Here is a 15,566-nt window from a genome sequence, read left to right on the forward strand (position 1 = left end):
ACCCACGCAAAAACAGGAAGAACATGCAAACTCCACACAGAGCGACGGTAGAGCTGAACTCAAGACCTTCTTCCTGTGCGGTAACGGTGCTAACCACTGTGCCGCCCGCGTGTCAGCAACCGTCTCCCAAAAATTTATACAAGTTCAATGACTTTCTTTTCAAGCTGCTTACACTACATTGACTTATGTTTTTACACAATCTCAGAAGAGGAGAGCCACTGAGGGAACGCCTTCAGCCCTCCGACGCCTCCACCGTGACCTCCACCGTGACCTCCACTTCTGAGAGGAATTGCCTACAGATCAAGTATGGAGTGTGCCTCACACGTTCTTTCTCAATGCTCAGCTTGTCTCTTTCCATTTGTAAGAGTAACAACTCCTTTTTCTAATCAAAAGACAAAGCAACTGTAGTCGAGACCACAGACTGATCAACATTTGCCACTAAAGTCTTCATTTTACCTGGCAACACGCCTTTCTTTACTAATGCAGCCTGTAACACTCCTTTAACCTCATCTTTCAACTCTTTATCCCCAACATCGACATCATAATGTTCAACAAGTTTCAACAGCTCTTCTTTAGTACAACTATTCAAGAGTTCCTCCGATGGAGACTGAACAAAAGCATCAACTGTAGCCATAACAAAGTATTGATCCTTGACATGCAATTGAAAACAGCACTTTCCCACTAACTGCCTAACCAAAATCTACTTAACTGAAGCCTAGTCTTCATGCAGTTACTTACAGTGGGTACTTATGCACTAAAAACCGCCAGAAAGACAAAGGCAACTGCACAAACAGCGACCCCCTCAATTCTGGGGACGTGCTCCCGAGACAACTGCTCTAACCGTGTTCACCGCAACAAAAATTCCATCAATGTTTCTCAAGAGAGAAACACTCCTTCAACCTAACAGGGAAAGCACTGATTTTAACCCATGCATATTCAATAATCAACACAGCGCATGCTGTAGGACGCACAAAGTTCACACAAGACAGCACACCAACAGTAAACTTAAGTCTATAGCAAAACATCAGTGATTTCCCCAACTTGTGCCTTAAGTGCTCTTGTCAGCTTAAGTGGATCTATTTTCTTCACACCCTCTTCCTCAAACCTGACAATTACATTCATACTCGCATTTGTTCCTTCTTCATTACCTTCACTGTCAGTCCCTTCCGTACTACCCTCACTTCTCTTTTTCCTCTTCCTTTCAGTAGCTCTGCGCCTCTTCCCCCCCTTTCCCACTTTTTCCCACTCATTCTCGTCACCCTGACCGCCAATCTCTTCCTCTTCACTACCATCCATACTATTCCACTCACTCCTCCCGCTCTCCATTGGTGCCAACCCCGGTCTATGAGAAGAAGTCTGCAGGAGACCGTTACCGGACCTGTACAGGCCTTCGGCCGACTCTCCTACTTACCTCACTCACACACCAAACCACAAACCAAACACACCTTATACCCAATCCACACTAACTACAACAGCTATGCTGCAACCCCAGCAGCGTCCCGGCATGAAGGCTCTGCTCGTTTCCCTCCTGAGGGACTCTCTGCTGACTGCTAAACAAAAGATGCTCTCTGGCCGTCCTCTCTCAAACCTCAGCTGGTTTAGTCAAGGTGTCTTTATATACACTGGGACTGAGCTTCTCAGGTGTGCTGCATCTAGAATTGGGTCAGCTCCACCTACCTGCAAGAAACAGCTAACAGAAAAAGCAAAACACAAGGCCAGCCCACTGGCCGTCACAAAACAGAAAACCATTCGCACCTGTCGGCAATTTAGACTCTTCCATTACCTATTGCCACTAACTGCAGGTCGTTGGACTGTGGCAGGAAGCCGGAGTACAAGGAAAGAACCCACGCAAAAACAGGAAGAACATGCAAACTCCACACAGAGCGACGGTAGAGCTGAACTCAAGACCTTCTTCCTGTGCGGTAATGGTGCTAACCACTGTGCCGCCCGCGTGTGAGCAACCGTCTCCCAAAAATTTATACAAGTTCAATGACTTTCTTTTCAAGCTGCTTACACTACATTGACTTATGTTTTTACACAATCTCAGAAGAGTAGAGCCACTGAGGGAACGCCTTCCGCCCTCCGACGCCTCCTCCGTGACCTCCACTTCTGAGAGGAATTGCCTACAGATCAAGTATGGAGTGTGCCTCACACGTTCTTTCTCAATGCTCAGCGCGTCTCTTTCCATTTGTAAGAGTAACAACTCCTTTTGCTGATCAAAAGACAAAGCAACTGTAGTCGAGACCACAGACTGATCAACATCAGCCACTAAAGTCTTCATTTTAACTGGCAACACGCCTTTCTTTACTAATGCAGCCTGTAACACTCCTTTAACCTCATCTTTCAACTCTTTATCCCAAACATCGACATCATAATGTTCAACAAGTTTCAACAGCTCTTCTTTAGTACAACTATTCAAGAGTTCCTCCGATGGAGACTGAACAAAAGCATCAACTTTAGCCATAACAAAGTATTGATCCTTGACATGCAATTGAAAACAGCACTTTCCCACTAACTGCCTAACCAAAATCTACTTAACTGAAGCCTAGTCTTCATGCAGTTACTTACAGTGGGTACTTATGCACTAAAAACCGCCAGAAAGACAAAGGCAACTGCACAAACAGCGACCCCCTCAATTCTGGGGACGTGCTCCCGAGGCAACTGCTCTAACCGTGTTCACCGCAACTAAAATTCCATCAATGTTTCTCAAGAGAGAAACACTCCTTCAACCTAACAGGGAAAGCACTGATTTTAACCCATGCATATTCAATAATCAACACAGCGCATGCTGTAGGACACACAAAGTTCACACAAGACAGCACACCAACAGTAAACTTAAGTCTACAGCAAAACATCAGTGATTTCCCCAACTTGTGCCTTAAGTGCTCTTGTCAGCTTAAGTGGATCTATTTTCTTCACACCCTCTTCCTCAAACCTGACAATTACATTCATACTCGCATTTGTTCCTTCTTCATTACCTTCACTGTCAGTCCCTTCCGTACTACCCTCACTTCTCTTTTTCCTCTTCCCCCCCTTTCCCACTTTTTCCCACTCATTCTCGTCACCCTGACCGCCAATCTCTCCCTCTTCACTACCATCCATTCTATTCCACTCACTCCTCCCGCTCTCCATTGGTGCCAACCCCGGTCTATGAGAAGAACTCTGCAGGAGACCGTTACCGGACCTGTACAGGCCTTCGGCCGACTCTCCTACTTACCTCACTCACACACCAAACCACCAACCAAACACACCTTATACCCAATCCACACTAACTACGACAGCTATGCTGCAACCCCAGCAGCGTCCCGGCATGAAGGCTCTGCTCGTTTCCCTCCTGAGGGACTCTCTGCTGACTGGTAAACAAAAGATGCTCTCTGGCCGTCCTCTCTCAAACCTCAGCTGGTTTAACACAGAAAACCATTCGCAACTGTCGGCAATTTAGACTCTTCCATTACCTATTGCCACTAACTGCAGGTCGTTGGACTGTGGCAGGAAGCCGGAGTACAAGGAAAGAACCCACGCAAAAACAGGAAGAACATGCAAACTCCACACAGAGCGACGGTAGAACTGAACTCAAGACCTTCTTCCTGTGCGGTAACGGTGCTAACCACTGTGCCGCCCGCGTGTGAGCAACTGTTTCCCAAAAATTTATACAAGTTCAATTACTTTCTTTTCAAGCTGCTTACACTACATTGACTTATGTTTTTACACAATCTCAGAAGAGGAGAGCCACTGAGGGAACGCCTTCCGCCCTCCACCCTCCGACGCCTCCACCGTGACCTCCACTTCTGAGAGGAATTGCCTACAGATCAAGTATGGAGTGTGCCTCACACGTTCTTTCTCAATGCTCAGCTTGTCTCTTTCCATTTGTAAGAGTAACAACTCCTTTTGCTGATCAAAAGACAAAGCAACTGTAGTCCAGACCACAGACTGATCAACATCAGCCACTAAAGTCTTCATTTTACCTGGCAACATGCCTTTCTTTACTAATGCAGCCTGTAACACTCCTTTAACCTCATCTTTCAACTCTTTATCCCCAACATCGACATCATAATGTTCAACAAGTTTCAACAGCTCTTCTTTAGTACAACTATTCAAGAGTTCCTCCGATGGAGACTGAACAAAAGCATCAACTGTAGCCATAACAAAGTATTGATCCTTGACATGCAATTGAAAACAGCACTTTCCCACTAACTGCCTAACCAAAATCTACTTAACTGAAGCCTAGTCTTCATGCAGTTACTTACAGTGGGTACTTATGCACTAAAAACCGCCAGAAAGACAAAGGCAACTGCACAAACAGCGACCCCCTCAATTCTGGGGACGTGCTCCCGAGACAACTGCTCTAACCGTGTTCACCGCAACTAAAATTCCATCAATGTTTCTCAAGAGAGAAACACTCCTTCAACCTAACAGGGAAAGCACTGATTTTAACCCATGCATATTCAATAATCAACACAGCGCATGCTGTAGGACACACAAAGTTCACACAAGACAGCACACCAACAGTAAACTTAAGTCTATAGCAAAACATCAGTGATTTCCCCAACTTGTGCCTTAAGTGCTCTTGTCAGCTTAAGTGGATCTATTTTCTTCACACCCTCTTCCTCAAACCTGACAATTACATTCATACTCGCATTTGTTCCTTCTTCATTACCTTCACTGTCAGTCCCTTCCGTACTACCCTCACTTCTCTTTTTCCTCTTCCCCCCCTTTCCCACTTTTTCCCACTCATTCTCGTCACCCTGACCGCCAATCTCTTCCTCTTCACTACCATCCATACTATTCCACTCACTCCTCCCACTCTCAATTGCTGAGAAGAAGTCTGCAGGAGACCGTTACCGGACCTGTACAGGCCTTCGGCCGACTCTCCTACTTACCTCACTCACACACCAAACCACCAACCAAACACACCTTATACCCAATCCACACTAACTACAACAGCTATGCTGCAACCCCAGAAGCGTCCCGGCATGAAGGCTGTGCTCGTTTCCCTCCTGAGGGACTCTCTGCTGACTGGTAAACAAAAGATGCTCTCTGGCCGTCCTCTCTCAAACCTCAGCTGGTTTAACACAGAAAACCATTCGCAACTGTCGGCAATTTAGACTCTTCCATTACCTATTGCCACTAACTGCAGGTCGTTGGACTGTGGCAGGAAGCCGGAGTAAAAAGAAAGAACTCACGCAAAAACAGGAAGAACATGCAAACTCCACACAGAGCGACGGTAGAGCTGAACTCAAGACCTTCTTCCTGTGCGGTAACGGTGCTAACCACTGTGCCGCCCGCGTGTCAGCAACCGTCTCCCAAAAATTTATACAAGTTCAATGACTTTCTTTTCAAGCTGCTTACACTACATTGACTTATGTTTTTACACAATCTCAGAAGAGGAGAGCCACTGAGGGAACGCCTTCAGCCCTCCGACGCCTCCACCGTGACCTCCACTTCTGAGAGGAATTGCCTACAGATCAAGTATGGAGTGTGCCTCACACGTTCTTTCTCAATGCTCAGCTTGTCTCTTTCCATTTGTAAGAGTAAAAACTCCTTTTGCTGCTCAAAAGACAAAGCAACTGTAGTCGAGACCACAGACTGATCAACATCAGCCACTAAAGTCTTCATTTTACCTGGCAACACGCCTTTCTTTACTAATGCAGCCTGTAACACTCCTTTAACCTCATCTTTCAACTCTTTATCCCCAACATCGACATCATAATGTTCAACAAGTTTCAACAGCTGTACAACTATTCAAGAGTTCCTCTGATGGAGACTGAACAAAAGCATCAACTGTAGCCATAACAAAGTATTGATCCTTGACATGCAATTGAAAACAGCACTTTCCCACTAACTGCCTAACCAAAATCTACTTAACTGAAGCCTAGTCTTCATGCAGTTACTTACAGTGGGTACTTATGCACTAAAAACCGCCAGAAAGACAAAGGCAACTGCACAAACAGCGACCCCCTCAATTCTGGGGACGTGCTCCCGAGACAACTGCTCTAACCGTGTTCACCGCAACTAAAATTCCATCAATGTTTCTCAAGAGAGAAACACTCCTTCAACCTAACAGGGAAAACACTGATTTTAACCCATGCATATTCAATAATCAACACAGCGCATGCTGTAGGACACACAAAGTTCACACAAGACAGCACACCAACAGTAAACTTAAGTCTATAGCAAAACATCAGTGATTTCCCCAACTTGTGCCTTAAGTGCTCTTGTCAGCTTAAGTGGATCTATTTTCTTCACACCCTCTTCCTCAAACCTGACAATTACATTCATACTCGCATTTATTCCTTCTTCATTACCTTCACTGTCAGTCCCTTCCGTACTACCCTCACTTCTCTTTTTCCTCTTCCTTTCAGTAGCTCTGCGCCTCTTCCCCCCCTTTCCCACTTTTTCCCACTCATTCTCGTCACCCTGACCGCCAATCTCTTCCTCTTCACTACCATCCATACTATTCCACTCACTCCTCCCGCTCTCCATTGGTGACAACCCCGGTCTATGAGAAGAAGTCTGCAGGAGACCGTTACCGGACCTGTACAGGCCTTCGGCCGACTCTCCTACTTACCTCACTCACACACCAAACCACCAACCAAACACACCTTATACCCAATCCACACTAACTACAACAGCTATGCTGCAACCCCAGCAGCGTCCCGGCATGAAGGCTCTGCTCGTTTCGCTCCTGAGGGACTCTCTCCTGACTGGTAAACAAAAGATGCTCTCTGGCCGTCCTCTCTCAAACCTCAGCTGGTTTAACACAGAAAACCATTCGCACCTGTCGGCAATTTAGACTCTTCCATTACCTATTGCCACTAACTGCAGGTCGTTGGACCGTGGCAGGAAGCCGGAGTACAAGGAAAGAACTCACGCAAAAACAGGAAGAACATGCAAACTCCACACAGAGCGACGGTAGAGCTGAACTCAAGACCTTCTTCCTGTGCGGTAACGGTGCTAACCACTGTGCCGCCCGCGTGTGAGCAACCGTCTCCCACAAAATTATACAAGTTCAATTACTTTCTTTTCAAGCTGCTTACACTACATTGACTTGTGTTTTTACACAATCTCAGAAGAGGAGAGCCACTGAGGGAACGCCTTCAGCCCTCCGACGCCTCCACCGTGACCTCCACTTCTGAGAGGAATTGCCTACAGATCAAGTATGGAGTGTGCCTCACACGTTCTTTCTCAATGCTCAGCTTGTCTCTTTCCATTTGTAAGAGTAACAACTCCTTTTTCTAATCAAAAGACAAAGCAACTGTAGTCGAGACCACATACTGATCAACATCAGCCACTAAAGTCTTCATTTTACCTGGCAACACGCCTTTCTTTACTAATGCAGCCTGTAACACTCCTTTAACCTCATCTTTCAACTCTTTATCCCCAACATCGACATCATAATGTTCAACAAGTTTCAACAGCTCTTCTTTAGTACAACTATTCAAGAGTTCCTCCGATGGAGACTGAACAAAAGCATCAACTGTAGCCATAACAAAGTATTGATCCTTGACATGCAATTGAAAACAGCACTTTCCCACTAACTGCCTAACCAAAATCTACTTAACTGAAGCCTAGTCTTCATGCAGTTACTTACAGTGGGTACTTATGCACTAAAGACCGCCAGAAAGACAAAGGCAACTGCACAAACAGCGACCCCCTCAATTCTGGGGACGTGCTCCCGAGACAACTGCTCTAACCGTGTTCACCGCAACTAAAATTCCATCAATGTTTCTCAAGAGAGAAACACTCCTTCAACCTAACAGGGAAAACACTGATTTTAACCCATGCATATTCAATAATCAACACAGCGCATGCTGTAGGACACACAAAGTTCACACAAGACAGCACACCAACAGTAAACTTAAGTCTATAGCAAAACATCAGTGATTTCCCCAACTTGTGCCTTAAGTGCTCTTGTCAGCTTAAGTGGATCTATTTTCTTCACACCCTCTTCCTCAAACCTGACAATTACATTCATACTCGCATTTGTTCCTTCTTCATTACCTTCACTGTCAGTCCCTTCCGTACTACCCTCACTTCTCTTTTTCCTCTTCCCCCCCTTTCCCACTTTTTCCCACTCATTCTCGTCACCCTGACCGCCAATCTCTTCCTCTTCACTACCATCCATACTATTCCACTCACTCCTCCCGCTCTCCATTGCTGCCAACCCCGGTCTATGAGAAGAAGTCTGCAGGAGACCGTTACCGGACCTGTACAGGCCTTCGGCCGACTCTCCTACTTAGCTCACTCACACACCAAACCACCAACCAAACGCACCTTATACCTTATACCTTATACCCAATCCACACTAACTACAACAACTATGCTGCAACCCCAGCAGCGTCCCGGCATGAAGGCTGTGCTCGTTTCCCTCCTGAGGGACTCTCTGCTGACTGGTAAACAAAAGATGCTCTCTGGCCGTCCTCTCTCAAACCTCAGCTGGTTTAACACAGAAAACCATTCGCACCTGTCGGCAATTTAGACTCTTCCATTACCTATTGCCACTAACTGCAGGTCGTTGGACTGTGGCAGGAAGCCGGAGTAAAAGGAAAGAACCCACGCAAAAACAGGAAGAACATGCAAACTCCACACAGAGCGACGGTAGAGCTGAACTCAAGACCTTCTTCCTGTGCGGTAACGGTGCTAACCACTGTGCCGCCCGCGTGTGAGCAACCATGTCCCAAAAATTTATACAAGTTCAATTACTTTCTTTTCAAGCTGCTTACACTACATTGACTTATGTTTTTACACAATCTCAGAAGAGGAGAGCCACTGAGGGAACGCCTTCCGCCCTCCGACGCCTCCACCGTGACCTCCACTTCTGAGAGGAATTACCTACAGATCAAGTATGGAGTGTGCCTCACACGTTCTTTCTCAATGCTCAGCTTGTCTCTTTCCATTTGTAAGAGTAACAACTCCTTTTACTGCTCAAAAGACAAAGCAACTGTAGTCGAGACCACAGACTGATCAACATCAGCCACTAAAGTCTTCATTTTACCTGGCAACACGCCTTTCTTTACTAATGCAGCCTGTAACACTCCTTTAACCTCATCTTTCAACTCTTTATCCCCAACATCGACATCATAATGTTCAACAAGTTTCAACAGCTGTACAACTATTCAAGAGGTCCTCCGATGGAGACTGAACAAAAGCATCAACTGTAGCCATAACAAAGTATTGATCCTTGACATGCAATTGAAAACAGCACTTTCCCACTAACTGCCTAACCAAAATCTACTTAACTGAAGCCTAGTCTTCATGCAGTTACTTACAGTGGGTACTTATGCACTAAAAACCGCCAGAAAGACAAAGGCAACTGCACAAACAGCGACCCCCTCAATTCTGGGGACGTGCTCCCGAGACAACTGCTCTAACCGTGTTCACCGCAACAAAAATTCCATCAATGTTTCTCAAGAGAGAAACACTCCTTCAACCTAACAGGGAAAGCACTGATTTTAACACATGCATATTCAATAATCAACACAGCGCATGCTGTAGGACACACAAAGTTCACACAAGACAGCACACCAACAGTAAACTTAAGTCTATAGCAAAACATCAGTGATTTCCCCAACTTGTGCCTTAAGTGCTCTTGTCAGCTTAAGTGGATCTATTTTCTTCACACCCTCTTCCTCAAACCTGACAATTACATTCATACTCGCATTTGTTCCTTCTTCATTACCTTCACTGTCAGTCCCTTCCGTACTACCCTCACTTCTCTTTTTCCTCTTCCTTTCACTAGCTCTGCGCCTCTTCCCCCCCTTTCCCACTTTTTCCCACTCATTCTCGTCACCCTGACTGCCAATCTCTTCCTCTTCACTACCATCCATACTATTCCACTCACTCCTCCCGCTCTCCATTGGTGCCAACCCCGGTCTATGAGAAGAAGTCTGCAGGAGACCGTTACCGGACCTGTACAGGCCTTCGGCCGACTCTCCTACTTAGCTCACTCACACACCAAACCACCAACCAAACGCACCTTATACCTTATACCTTATACCCAATCCACACTAACTAAAACAGTTAAGCTGCAACCCCAGCTGGTTTAGTCAAGGTGTCTTTATATACACTGGGACTGGCCTTCTCAGGTGTGCTGCATCTATAATTGGGTCAGCTCCACCTACCTGCAAGAAACAGCTAACAGAAAAAGCAAAACACAAGGCCAGCCCACTGGCCGTCACAACACAGAAAACCATTCGCACCTGTCGGCAATTTAGACTCTTCCATTACCTATTGCCACTAACTGCAGGTCGTTGGACTGTGGCAGGAAGCCGGAGTACAAGGAAAGAACCCACGCAAAGACAGGAAGAACATGCAAACTCCACACAGAGCGACGGTAGAGCTGAACTCAAGACCTTCTTCCTGTGCGGTAACGGTGCTAACCACTGTGCCACCCGCGTGTGAGCAACCATCTCCCAAAAATTTATACAAGTTCAATGACTTTCTTTTCAAGCTGCTTACACTACATTGACTTATGTTTTTACACAATCTCAGAAGAGGAGAGCCACTGAGGGAATGCCTTCCGCCCTCCGACGCCTCCACCGTGACCTCCACTTCTGAGAGGAATTACCTACAGATCAAGTATGGAGTGTGCCTCACACGTTCTTTCTCAATGCTCAGCTTGTCTCTTTCCATTTGTAAGAGTAACAACTCCTTTTGCTGCTCAAAAGACAAAGCAACTGTAGTCGAGACCACAGACTGATCAACATCAGCCACTAAAGTCTTCATTTTACCTGGCAACACGCCTTTCTTTACTAATGCAGCCTGTAACACTCCTTTAACCTCATCTTTCAACTCTTTATCCCCAACATCGACATCATAATGTTCAACAAGTTTCAACAGCTCTTCTTTAGTACAACTATTCAAGAGTTCCTCCGATGGCGACTGAACAAAAGCATCAACTGTAGCCATAACAAAGTATTGATCCTTGACATGCAATTGAAAACAGCACTTTCCCACTAACTGCCTAACCAAAACCTACTTAACTGAAGCCTAGTCTTCATGCAGTTACTTACAGTGGGTACTTATGCACTAAAAACCGCCAGAAAGACAAAGGCAACTGCACAAACAGCGACCCCCTCAATTCTGGGGACGTGCTCCCGAGACAACTGCTCTAACCGTGTTCACCGCAACAAAAATTCCATCAATGTTTCTCAAGAGAGAAACACTCCTTCAACCTAACAGGGAAAGCACTGATTTTAACCCATGCATATTCAATAATCAACACAGCGCATGCTGTAGGACACACAAAGTTCACACAAGACAGCACACCAACAGTAAACTTAAGTCTATAGCAAAACATCAGTGATTTCCCCAACTTGTGCCTTAAGTGCTCTTGTCAGCTTAAGTGGATCTATTTTCTTCACACCCTCTTCCTCAAACCTGACAATTACATTCATACTCGCATTTGTTCCTTCTTCATTACCTTCACTGTCAGTCCCTTCCGTACTAGCCTCACTTCTCTTTTTCCTCTTCCCCCCCTTTCCCACTTTTTCCCACTCATTCTCGTCACCCTGACCTCCAATCTCTTCCTCTTCACTACCATCCATTCTATTCCACTCACTCCTCCCGCTCTCCATTGGTGTCAACCCCGGTCTATGAGAAGAAGTCTGCAGGAGACCGTTACCGGACCTGTACAGGCCTTCGGCCGACTCTCCTACTTACCTCACTCACACACCAAACCACCAACCAAACACACCTTATACCCAATCCACACTAACTACAACAGCTATGCTGCAACCCCAGCAGCGTCCCGGCATGAAGGCTCTGCTCGTTTCCCTCCTGAGGGACTCTCTGCTGACTGGTAAACAAAAGATGCTCTCTGGCCGTCCTCTCTCAAACCTCAGCTGGTTTAGTCAAGGTGTCTTTATATACACTGGGACTGGCCTTCTCAGGTGTGCTGCATCTAGAATTGGGTCAGCTCCACTTACCTGCAAGAAACAGCTAACAGAAAAAGCAAAACACAAGGCCAGCCCACTGGCCGTCACAACACAGAAAACCATTCGCACCTGTCGGCAATTTAGACTCTTCCATTACCTATTGCTACTAACTGCAGGTCGTTGGACTGTGGCAGGAAGCCAGAGTACAAGTAAAGAACCCATGCAAAAACAGGAAGAACATGCAAACTCCACACAGAGCGACAGTAGAGCTGAACTCAAGACCTTCTCCCTGTGCGGTAACGGTGCTAACCACTGTGCCGCCCGCGTGTGAGCAACCGTCTCCCAAAAATTTATACAAGTTCAATTACTTTCTTTTCAAGCTGCTTACACTACATTGACTTATGTTTTTACACAATCTCAGAAGAGGAGAGCCACTGAGGGAACGCCTTCCGCCCTCCGACGCCTCCTCCGTGACCTCCACTTCTGAGAGGAATTGCCTACAGATCAAGTATGGAGTGTGCCTCACACGTTCTTTCTCAATGCTCAGCTTGTCTCTTTCCATTTGTAAGAGTAACAACTCCTTTTGCTGCTCAAAAGACAAAGCAACTGTAGTCGAGACCACAGACTGATCAACATCAGCCACTAAAGTCTTCATTTTACCTGGCAACACGCCTTTCTTTACTAATGCAGCCTGTAACACTCCTTTAACACTAGGTTTCCAAACCTTCTCAAATTTGCGTAACTTCCCTAAACCCAACACCCCCTAGAATTACTGGCTTTTTTATTTTCTGGTGCAAGTCCCGAGGTGTTAATCACCCCTGCTGAGATTTTCACAGGTCGTCAGTTCGTTTCTCCTCCAGCTTTTGTTGTGCAAACCACCCATTATCCTTGTTGCCTGGCACATTTGCATTTGCTCACTCAGAGTTGCTCAGATCCAAGTCAGGCCAAACCTGTTTGTTACAACTTTCAGAAATGCCTGCCGTATCTATGCAAAATATCCCACACATTGACTGACCTGCAAATATAAAAGACACACATTCACACCTTCCTTGACTCTCAGCACAGATCTTCCATTGTTTCATTGTCACTGTGTATGTGAGGGAGTGGCATTGCTTGACTACAGCACACTTCTGTGCATAAAAGCAGACCGACCCAGACGGGAGAATGATTTCTTGTTCGCATTTCTGAGAACGCACATCAGGATTGCCTCCACGGAAGAGGCCCCGTGGTACTGGGAAGCCCAGCCAGAGCCACACGGCAAAAGACGGCACTGTGTGGGTTGAAGAGGACATTAGAATACCCAGTGCAGTAGCAAATCGCTCGTGCTTCACTGCGCAAGCTGGACCCACAGAGTCTGCTAAGGTTTGTCACTGCCATAGTAGATATGATATTTATATAAACCCATTTAGAGTGAAGTTCATGTAAATTTACCATTCTCTATTTGTTTATCTTGAGACAGTGTAAGATTACAAGTGTGCTCCAAAGCTTCCTTTGCCTGTTAGACCTGGGAATGCTGCAGACCATCAGAGAGTGCACGGTACATCAAGCCCGCAGAACAGAGCCGGACTGGAATTTGTCAGTTCATGAACTGATGGCATTCATTTCAATCCTGTTTGTAAGAGCAATCATGTGTCCTGTTGGTGCCATTGTGGATTGCTGGTCAGAAGGATTTCTGGTGCCAGTAATCAAAGAGACAATGCCCCGAGATAGAGTCATTTCAATTATGCAACACCTTCGATTTGATGACAGGGACACGCGGGCAGAACGGGTGAAAACAGACAAATTTGCGGCGATCTCCGACATCTGCACACGCTTCAATAAGAACTGTGCTAAGAGTTTCACTCCAGGAGAACACATGACCATAGATGAACAGCTGTTCCCTACCAAGGTTCGTTGTCCATTCACACAGTATATTGCAACCAAGCCAGACAAATTTGGGATCAAGTTCTGGATGGCCACGGATTTGGACACCAAGTATGTCTGCAGTGCATCTCCTTACTTGGGAAAGGACCCCAGTCGTCAGAAGGGAGAGAGGCTGGCAGAGAACGTGGTCATGAAACTGATGGAGCCGTTTTTGGATGATGGGAGAAACGTCACAACGGACAATTTCTTTACTTCACTGTCACTGTCGCACAGACTGCTGCAGCGCAAAACAACGTTACTGGGCACGGTGAATAAAGTCCGGCGTGAACTTCCTTAACTTGCAAAAGATACTGCAAAGCGAGAGGTATTTTCCACTTCAGTGCTTAGAAGTGGCGGTGTCTCCTTGACAATTTATGCACCTAAAAAAAAAAGACTGTGTGTGTTCTAAGTTCCATGCACCAAGACGTGATGATCGGTGACGACAGAAAGAGGAAACCCAACACGATAACAGACTATAACCACATGAAGGTATGTGAATGTGTGTACAATTTTACACCAGTGCTACAATGTTTTCTGATGTGTGCTATACAGGCCTATAGAAAAAAAACATACACTCATGACTCTCTCTCTCTGCTTTTACAGTGTGGTGTAGACGTGTTGGACCAAATGGCGCGGATGTATTCCGTAAGAGCAGCAACACGCAGGTGGCCAGTAGCGGTTTTCTACAATATGCTGGACCTGGCGGCGGTGAATGCCTACATTTTGTACAAGGCATGTACAGGGTGGACAGGCAAAAGAAGATTGTTTCTGAGTCTTCTAGCTCAGCAACTTTGTTGCCGATTCATGCAGCTCAAGGAAATATTAGCACAGAGGCAGGCTGCTAAAGCTGCTGCAGCTGCTGTGCCAGGGACTGTAAAGACAACACAGTGCCAGGTGCAAGAGAGCTGCAACAGGAATCGCAGCAGGTTTACCTGTGCAACATGTCAGAAATTCACCTGTGCCAAATGCAGGGATGATGGACACTGGGTCTGCAAACGCTGTAAAGTCTGAAACACTTTGAAATAAAACAGACTTGTGTACCCATATATTGTGAATGTGTGTCTTTTGTATGTAGTTTGTAACACAGAGGTTTGGCCTGCCTTGGATCTGAGTGAACAAATGCCAATGTTGCACAAACAAACACACACACACACACACACACACACACACACCTACGTGTTTTCGTGATATATCAGCACGTATGACAAAAATGTGACAAATGGGAACGTGCCTTTCCGAAGGTCCTAGAGGCATGGGAATCACAAAAGGTTTGACCCATGCTTCCAGGAACACGCCCATCTGTTGAGATTTTGGCTAGGGCTAAATTTTGGTCAAACCTGAATTTACTGCTACTTGTGAGGACACTGTCAGGTTTATGTGACTTATGAGTACCATAAGGTCACACACTGATATTTCATGTTTAGGTGAATTGTGAAGCCCATGGAAACACATAATTTTCAAGTATACATGACTTATAAGGACCAGGTAAGGGTAGGTTCTGTATTTTTAGCTTGGCTCCTTTTGAGATTACAATATAATAGGCATGGATGCACAATGGTAATGCTCACCAGTCGGGTAACTTCTGACAGAAATATCAGACATTTATGTGTTAATAAAACAGTAAATCTGAGCTGTGTAGAGACTTAAAAAAAGACATAGGTCAAATGTGGTCAGTCTACTTTTTAAGTCTTAATATTGTAATGCATTAATTCATTTTGTAGTGAATGTTCATGTGAATAAAAACGTGGAACATTATCTGCCTTTCTTATCATTTAATTGCAAAAAGCA

Source organism: Neolamprologus brichardi, chromosome 12 (assembly GCF_056152115.1).
Source record: "Neolamprologus brichardi isolate AB-2024 chromosome 12, ASM5615211v1, whole genome shotgun sequence".
Lineage (NCBI taxonomy): Eukaryota > Metazoa > Chordata > Actinopteri > Cichliformes > Cichlidae > Neolamprologus > Neolamprologus brichardi.